Source organism: Pecten maximus, chromosome 9 (assembly GCF_902652985.1).
Source record: "Pecten maximus chromosome 9, xPecMax1.1, whole genome shotgun sequence".
Lineage (NCBI taxonomy): Eukaryota > Metazoa > Mollusca > Bivalvia > Pectinida > Pectinidae > Pecten > Pecten maximus.
In genome coordinates this window covers 9,724,865-9,731,452 of record NC_047023.1, presented here as the reverse complement: position 1 = coordinate 9,731,452, position 6,588 = coordinate 9,724,865, and positions in this window count along the sequence as shown.

Below are 6,588 nucleotides of genomic sequence, written 5' to 3'. Positions count from 1 at the left end.
TTTGATTAAAATAAGGGTATAACTACAAAAAATAATAATAAAAAAATAATAACAACAACTTATTTTCTGTGCCATATATATACATAATACATTTGTATATATATACATATATTTTGTCCTTCTAGCACCTACATATGTATACACTCTGAGTTATTCATATTTAAAGAAAAATCATATTCCATTTCACCACGATAAATTTGTGCTTTAAATATTAAATGCGTACAACGTACTGTATGTGATATACATGTTTGTGTGTGCGTTTTGTGTGTGTGTGTGTGAGCGTTTTGTGTGTGTGTGTGTGTGTGTGTGTGTGTGTGTGTGTGTGTGTGTGTGAGGGTGTGTGTGTGTGTGTGTGTGTGTGTGTAACAGACTTACACACATGTAGATTTATACAAAACAAATGATATCCTAGCACAACAGTGATGAGTAAGATTTGAAATCAAATATATTCAAAAATAACTATGTTTAGTTTATCTGTCGTGCAATGACCAGTCAACTATCCATTACGATAGTACCAAGATCTAAGTGAGACAGGTCTGTATTGTACTGTATTGTTTACACAGAGACTGTAAATAATTTCATTACGACCACAATATAACACGTCCTACCTACATATAACCAAGGACAAAAACGGCGTATGTGCATGGCCTAGCTCTTTATCTGAAATGTGTCGTATCGGTTCAGTGATTTTCGTTGTAAATAGAGACTTACACAAGTCTCGCTTCTTTGCATGAACTTGTGAAAATAAATCAAAATGGTCTAACATGAATAATTCTTGAAACACAATGGAGCCCTTGACTCAGCTTATGATTTGTTCATAGCTCTAGGGTATCAAGAGGAGCAGTGCTTCAAGACATTGCTTCAGTAAAATTGTGGGAAGAGGAGATGCTAAGCATCCCATCCTTGGTTTTGTGTGAAATCTGTCAAAGGTTTCCAATCGAATTGGATGTCAGCAGCCATGACAGCGATGTTGGTGTCAGATGTTGAATTCACAACATCAAGTTTTGTCTGATTATATTCATTTTATCCTGGAAAAATCACTAAACTTGTTGAGGACTACTTCACCATTACAAGTATGATGCTAAAATGACCCATTAAATTTTTTATCCAAACCACATTCTGCGATTTTACAAGAATAATTCCCGTTCTTACAATGAACGGAAAGTGAACTAAGTAACCGACATTGCACTCTGTACATCTTCATGTGGATGGTTCATTTAGATTTTCGCCATTGCTTCTCCGTCTTTCCTCATATCATGTCTGTTTTGCATCATGAAGTAGTTCATCAAACCACGGAATGATTGGTCTCAAAGAAATCACCTTTGTGCATTGAATGCGGTATTCAGCTGAAACTAGTGTCAACTTAATAAGTATATTACTTAAACTCAAACCATATACCAAATTCAAATAAGCATGAACACATCAAGCAGTATACGTACTTACTTGATTTCTCTTCTTTCCCGCCCGATGTGGTAATTGAGCATGGCTATACTTGCTTAGCCTATGTAAAGTAAAGTCCTACCCCCATCCCCCTGGATCCGCTAGTGCTGACAACGGAAATGTAGCACCTTTAATCATGTGTCAGTATATACATTAATAAAGCACGATGTTCTATAGCAATCTAACAATCAATAGCTTGCAATCTAATTAAAATTTAGATGGCCATAGGAACATATATCAAACTGTTATCCAACGCTGATAATGTTAACCAGGTTTGAATCAATTCCAATACAAATCCAATAAATAATAGCCAAAAATGTGATTTCCCTATATAAACTATAGTAAAGTTAACCCCCTCCTCAGGGGCAAAACGCAAGACCCAAGTGTCATTAAATTCACAATTTTGGTAAAGCACCATAAGACCATTCCATCTATGGAGAGTTTTTGATTCTACCAAATGTAAGAGTAGAGAAGAAGATTTTTTAAATTTCAGTGGATTTGACCCTTTCTAGCCCCGCCCATCAACCCCTGGGGGTCAGTCAGGGCCAACATTTCCATACCATCAAAATGTAATCCTATGGTGATAATGTTGACCAGGTTAGAATGAGTTCCAATACAAATCCAACAAATAATAGTCAAAAGTGTGATTTCCCTATATAAACTATAGTAAAGGTTAACCCCCTCCCCAGGGGCAAACGTGAGACCCCAGGGTCATGCAATTCACAATTTTGGTAAAGCACCATAAGACCCTTCCATCTATGGAGAGTGTTTGACTCCACCATATCTGAGAGTAGAGAAGAAGATTTTTGAAGTTTTAGTCAATTTTGACCCTTTTTGGCCCCACCCCTCAGGCCCATGGGGGGTGGGGACCATATAATTTACAATTTTGGTTGACCTTCAGCCATAGTAACTTTCTGCCAAATTTCATTGAAATTTGTTCGGTGGTTTTGGAGAAGAAATCGAAAATGTAAAAAGTTTACGGACGGACGACGGACGACGACGGACAAAAGGCGATTAGAATAGGTCACTTGAGATTTCGTCTCAGGTGACCTAATAAGTCAGTCATGTTTACAAAATTGGGAAAGAAATATTTTTTTGGTGAAATATATTGAACAATTCTTTTAGAAGCAAAGAGGAAGTTAGGACACACAGAGGGCAAGTAAAAATAAAAGGAAAGAAGATAATGCAGAAGCCGGCGGGAGAAAATATGCAGCTAGATGAAAAACCTCTATAGCTGTATTTGGAGAGAGTAAAATATGTATAAATGCAAGTGGAAGTAGCCAGAATATATTGGCTATAACCAGACTTACTATCCACAAGAAACATGCAAGGAAGGCATTGATATTGATATTATTTGATAATTTTAAGAACTACATATGTTTCGGATATTGCCAAACGCAAAACCTTTTGCAAGGAAACAAGTCATGATGTAGCTTGGGGAGGCCCGCTCATTGCCGTACATCCTCAGACAGGTTTAGAACTTTTATGCATCTCGATTACAAAGTGTCAAGGGTACAATCCCCATTTAAATTCGTGTTGCAAATGAGGATAGGCTATCAATGAACCATTACATATACGTGCGGTAGGGGGTAGTATGTGGTATGTGCACTGAAAAGTGTCTGGACCAAGGGCTTCTTCTGGGGGCTTTTTGTTTACTCCTGAATCCCTACCCCCCTCCCAAACAAGTAACAAAAACACTGGGGCCATATGATCGGCATGTGTAACGGAACCCGTTGAAACGTGAGCCACATGTACATGTTGCTCTGAATAACAGCACTGTTATAAGATACAAGTCTGTATACAATTTAACAAGCATAAAATATTCGATCCATGTAATGACCTTTGGTATATCTTCAAATTGTAATGTGATATACATATAAAATGTAAACGATATTGATCAACATTAATAAACAATTTGACATTTGACATTTATTGACCCATATTATAACCTTTGGTACAACTTATCACTATGATAAGATATTGATATAACACCTACACGATATTGATTGACACTGATTAACAATTTGACCTGTGACCTTTATGACACATATAATGACGTTTGGTATATCTCATCATTGTTATCAGATATGCATATGACATGTACACGATATTTGATCGACATTGGTTGATAATTTGACCTGTGACCTTTGGTGACCCATATGATGACCTTTGGTATATCTTCAAACTGTAATATGATATACATGTAAAATGTATACGATATTGATCGACATTGATTGACAATTTGACCTGTGATCTTTTGGTGACACATATAATAACCTTTGGTATATCTTCAAACCGTAATATGATATACGTGTAAAATGAATACGATGTTGATAGACATTGATTGACAATTTGACCTGTGACCTTTGGTGACCTATATAATGACCTTTGGTATATCTTCAAACTGTGATATGATATTCATATAAAATGTGTACGATATTGATCAACCTTGATAAAATATTTGACCTTCGACCTTTGTTGACATATATAATGACATTTGGTATAATTTATCATTATGATAAGATATTAATGTAACAAGTACACGATATTGATCGACATTGATTAAAATTTGACATTTGACCTTTGGTGACCCGTATAATGACCTTTGGTATAAATTGACTTATATAGGTTATGCATATATGTAACATGTACAAAATATTGATCGACAAGTATTGACGTTTTGCCCTGTCACCTTTGGTAACCAATATAATAACATTTGGTGTATCTTCAAACTATAATAATATATGCATATAAAATGTATACGATTTTGATCGATATTTACCTTTGACCTTGGTTGACGCATATAATGACCCTTCGTATAAATTAAACAATAATAAGATAATCATGTATGATATTCATCGACATGGATAAACAATTTGTGCTATTAAGCGATCGTTTTTTTCTCATAAACCGGGATCCACTGTAACATTTGAATATGGAATCGGTGTCATTTTAAACATATAATCTGGAAATGGGCCAGTATGGTTTGGGGTCCATTTTCAACGTGGAATATGGAACCGGGGTCATTTAAAAAATATATATATACATGTATATGTCAAAGTGCGTCAGCATGTTGTGGTGGTCCATTTCAACGTTAAATATGGAACCGGGGTCATTTTCAGCAAAGATATGGAAATGGGTCAGTATGTCGTGGGGTCCATTTTCAACGTTGAATATGGAAACAGGGTCATTTAAAAAAAAAAATATGGAAATGGGTCAGCTTGTTGTGGGGTCCATTTTCAACGTTAAATATGGAACCGGGGTCATTTTCAGCAAAGATATGGAAATGGGTCAGTATGTTGTGGGGTCCATTTTCAACGTTAAATATGGAACCGGAGTCAGTTTTCAGCAACTGATATGGAAATGGGTCAGTATGTCGTGTGGTCCATTTTCAACGTTGAATATAGAACCGGGGTCATTTTCAGCAAATGATATGGAAATTGGTCAGTATGTCGTGGGGTCCATTTTCAACGTTGAATATGGAAAGTTTATACCAAAGGTCATTAAAATGGATATCAGCAGCCATGGCAAAAGGTAGCAAGTCAGATTCTTCATAAATATGGACCGATGTCATGTACATGTCATATGCATGTCTTATCAAGTTAAAAGTTACACCAAAGGTCATAGGTCAATTTTTTTACCAATGTCGATTAATATCGTTTTCGTGCTAAGTGAACATCTTATAGCAGTGATAAGTTATACCAATGTTTAGTAAATGGATGCCAAAGGTCAAAGGTCAAATTATTAATCAATGTCGACCAATATTTAATACATTTCATATGCATATCATATTAGTTTGAATATATACCAAAGGTCATTATATGGGTCACTAAAAGTCACAGGTCAACTTCTTAATTAATTTGGACCAATGTCGTATAAATTTCATATGCATATCATATAACGATGATACGTTATACGAAAGGTCATTATCTAGGTCAACAAATGTCAAAGGTTAAATTGTTAATCAATGTCGATCAATATCGTGTACATGTCATATAAATATGTTATAACTGTGATGAGTTATTGCAGTATATTGGTCATCCAGGGTCAAAGGTCAAATTATTACTCAATGTCGATCAATATCGTATACATTTCATATGCATATCATATTACAGTTTGAATATATACCAAAGATCATAATTTGGGTCACAAAAGGTCACAGGTCAAATTCTTAATCAACATGGACCAATGTCATATACATGTCATATGCATATATTATAACGGTGGTAAGTTATACGATAGGTCATTATCTTGGTCACCAAAAGTCAAAGGTTAAATTGTTTATCAATGTCAATCAATATACTGTACATGTCATATAAATATCTTAATTATAACAGTGATAAGTTATAGCAAATGTCATTATATGGGTCATCCAGGGTCAAAGGTCAAATTATTACTCAATGTCGGTCAATATCGTATACATGTCATATGAATATATTATAACAGTGATGGGTTATAGCAAAGGTCATTATATGGGTAACCAATGATCCTAGGTCAAATTGTTAATTAATGTCAATCAATATCGCGTACTTGTATAGGGACATCTTATTTAAAGTGATGCTAATGGTCATTATCTTGGTCACTAATTGTCACGAGTGAAAGTGTTAATATATGTACATACATAAGTATTATATACATTTTATATACACTTCTCATAACAGCCCAATGTGATATCAAAGGTCACCTAATGTCACAGGCCAATTCAGTTTACCTTCAATATCGTTTATACATTGTATCATGTAAGCATATCTTATCGCAACGTCTAAGACAATGTAAACTGGTACCGATATCCAATACTTATATGTGGTTCACTATTCAACGGGGTCCATTTCTAACGGGTATGTAAAGAAAATTTAATATTTAATATCCACGGCATCCCGGTTCCATTTTCAACGTTGAAAATGGAATGGAACCGGGTTCCATTTTCCCTGGGGGTCCATTTTCAACGTTACACCTGTACCTGCCACGATAGCCCTGGTCAGACAATACTACACTAATCAATTCGTTACATATTTTTTTTATTATTTTAACCCACTTTTTTATCATAGCGATCTAAATACATAATACGAATCTTTTAAAAAAAGTGTTTTTATCTATTTTTAAACTCAAATAAAATAAATTTAATAATATTTTGTTTGGTCCTTAATG